Consider the following 3,598-nt stretch of genomic DNA (forward strand, 5'->3'; position numbering starts at 1 on the left):
GTCCTGGTTATTACCAACGCTCGCGACGATAAGGGGAACTTCCTTTATTTGGGTGAAAAGTATCTCCCTGAGGGTGATAGTACTGTAGAAGGAGATGTTAACATATTCATTGGGGCCCTCTTACGTAGCAAAACAGAAACATATGAATGTAAATCGCTTTTGAATACTGAAAGTAAATACATGAACTATGGCGATACAAGGATTTCAAAAAAATATGAGATGACGATTGGTATTTCCTGATGTAAAAGTCAGCATATTTATATTTAAATGTTCGTCTATATTGTGTGTGAAATGTGGAAAAATAAAGAATTGAAACTTGAAACAATATTTATATTTGCCTAAGACCCCCGGCCCACAAGATAACATTAACTATTTTAAACAGCCTACTAACTTATTGTCACATTATTATCTAAGTTCTCTTTGCTCACTTGTTCACTGCCCTATTGCTCTTATTCTAAAATTGTTATGAAGGTAATTTTAGACCCTACAATGTGTGAAATTTAGCCAAAACGATTACACCAATTTAGTTATTTTTTTAAATCAGTGACCGTTAATTAATCTATCAATTAATAATAACAATACACGGCCGGCTGGTTGTGTGTATTATAACGAACACGAAAAAGCCAACACACAGCCAACATCGGCATTGACTGAAATAAAACTTATAAGGCGCTATTTAGTTTTTTTCAACGGCTGGTTCAAATTTTCGAATGTTTGTGGGGCACCACAAAATCAAAAATCGTTATATTTATATATATTTCAGCCGTCTCTAAACTGATTTAGATCGAGCAAAGATGATTTTGTATGTTCTTTCAAATTTGACACACAGTTTGTCATTATCTCACAAAAAAAATATTTTGGGTAGCGCCCCCTGCAACAAAACTCAGCTATCCCGTTAACGCTCTTTTCAAAGTGCCTAATAGTCAATGTAAAGAAATGAGCAATGCAAATCACACAAATGTAATGACTTTTGACCCACATTGATTCAGACATTGAACAAAAGAATTTTGACAATATTTTTTAAAAAGTCTGCTCTTCAGGCATGCTTGATAGCACAATTATAAGAATGGTATTATTAGACAGGGTATACATTCGATTTTGCAATAACATATGATTCAAGGTCACATAGGTTTATATCTTTTTAATTAGAAGCTACCAAAGTAGTGTATACTTTGTTTTTATACGCACTGTATGGTCGTTAGTATTTATATTTTAATACACATAGGTGCGTAACCAAAATTGTCTATGTCACATCATTTTTTCATTGAATTTTTAGTGCATAATGCTCAGCTTTTATGTTTGTGTTTGTGGTTGTTTATATAGAGATTGACCTCGTTCTCAAGATTATTGTTTAGCGTACTCGAAAAAGGATGGGTATGCGCGCGAGACTCTCTTGTACATTAAGCTTGTGTGTGAGCGGGCGCGCACGTTCTTATGGCGTCCGAACCTAAAATCAAGGACAGTGAGAATTATATAGTCCAGGCACTGGTCTAGAAAGAGGCCAGAACTTGTGAGAGGAAGAGCCAGGGAGTTGAGCAAGGAGAAAATCACAGAAAGACACACTAGGATCATTAGACCACAGAAAAAAGGAGAAGAAGATACAAGATTGAAGCAGAATAGTCGTTACTACTTAGGACAAGGAGAAGAAGAGGAAGAGGATTCTGATATAATTGACAGACCTGTCACTCTCTAGAATGATTTGGAAAAAGCGAGTTGCTATTTTCTTTTGCGTCGCTTTCATCTGTGGTGTACCAAAGCCATCAGAGGCAGATCAAAGTAAGATCATAAAATATATTTATATTCAATTTACCGAATTTGAAATATTTACATTTTACTAAGGTTTCTGTTCTTGGCTTTCGAAGAATGATAATTTCTTTTCGGTTCTACAACACAAATTTTTACCCCCCTCTATTAATTGCTGTAACTTTAAGGGATTTGGTTTGGTAAGAAATTCTACCGAAAAAAAAATGTTGTGGTCATCATGATGAAAACAAAACTTACACAGGTGGAAAATATTGCCGTTATATTTCAGTTTTAATGTTTTTGTTTGTGTTTTTTTCGTAGTTGCTGAGCACCGTCCGCGATGTTACTTTCTATTCTATTTTTCGTTTCGTGGTCTTTTCCTAAAGGTACACACTAATTACAACATAATCATGATAATAAAAATTTTAAAATTCAATAAAAACATAATCAACGTATAATACTTACATTGTAATATAATACTAACATATGATTATAAATAATCATGAAGAAGGATTGCCACATAACTTTAGCTTAAATGCGTGATAATCCTTTATAAAAACTAAATAATACCTTCATACAAACTTGATGTTGGGTATTGGAGTAACATGATACAGTATATGATTAGATGACAGGAGATAATTGTAAATAGAGCGATAAAGGTGATGGCAACGCTGAAAAAGAAATAAAGAGAAGGCAGAAGTGAGGGGTGAAATGCGAGAATTACATATTCAGAGGACGGGGTAGAGAGGGGAGGGAGAGGGGAAAAGATAGACAGAGAGAGAGGGAGAGAAAATTCATGTAATGTTTAATTTGCGTCTATATTTATCATACTGATTAAGGAGGTACTTTTTGAAGAAAAAAATGAATAGAGAGAAGGGTGACTTCACTACATCTGGAAGTGAGTTTCATATGTCAGGGTCGGTATGTTTGATACATCTGTGTGCTAATAAAGTTTTTTGATTATTTAACCGGCAGTTATTAGTGTTACAGGATGGGTATGAATAAATAAACTACATATTAACCATGAAACAGTGGTTTGGGTTTGCTCTTTAGTGTGAGCCGGTGCAGAAACGTAATCTGCTTTCTTCTTCAAGAGAATAATTTAATCTGTCTTTTATTTCGAAGAATTTGCCCAATTCATATTGCAATAATGTAGGGAGTATTGCCGTAATGAGTTATACAGCATAAAGAGGGTATCATTTGTTACAAATTATTCTTAAGTTTGAATCAAATACATACAGCTCGTGATACGGTGGTATCGATATTTTGTTATGTATTGTTTCCAAGTTAGGTTTCCGTCAATGATAACTCGGAGAAATGTTGAACTTGTTTCTTTTATAGATAAAGCTATTTCATCAATTTTATTCCTGCATGTGAAATCTTTCTTGTTGCTCTTAAACCAAAATGAGACCCTTTGGAGTTCATTGTTAATTTAATTTACCGGTGGATCAAGCTCGGAATGAAAACAAAAGGGAATAGTATGATGAGCGTATATCATATATGTGAGATTAGTGGAGAAGTTTGAAATATTATTGATGTAAATGAGAAAGGGATGTGGGCCTAGTATGGATCTTTGGGGTATAGAGTACCGAAGCTGTAACATCATAACACTTTCTTTTTGGAATTTCTGAATTTTGTCTTCATTTTACGAAAGAGCATCCAGAATAATGTCTAAATGTCATAAATTCAATTGGATATGTTAAGTATGGGCTGAGATATGATCATCTGAATAAATAGATTTCTTATAGGAATTCAGTGTTATATTGCTCTGGTTAAGAACATTACGAGCCAGAGCAATATAACACTGAGTTCCTGTAGGAAATGTATGTATTCAGATGGTCATATCTCAGTCAAT

This window comes from Strongylocentrotus purpuratus, unplaced genomic scaffold (genome assembly GCF_000002235.5).
Source record: "Strongylocentrotus purpuratus isolate Spur 01 unplaced genomic scaffold, Spur_5.0 spur5_scaffold_10, whole genome shotgun sequence".
Classification (NCBI taxonomy): domain Eukaryota; kingdom Metazoa; phylum Echinodermata; class Echinoidea; order Camarodonta; family Strongylocentrotidae; genus Strongylocentrotus; species Strongylocentrotus purpuratus.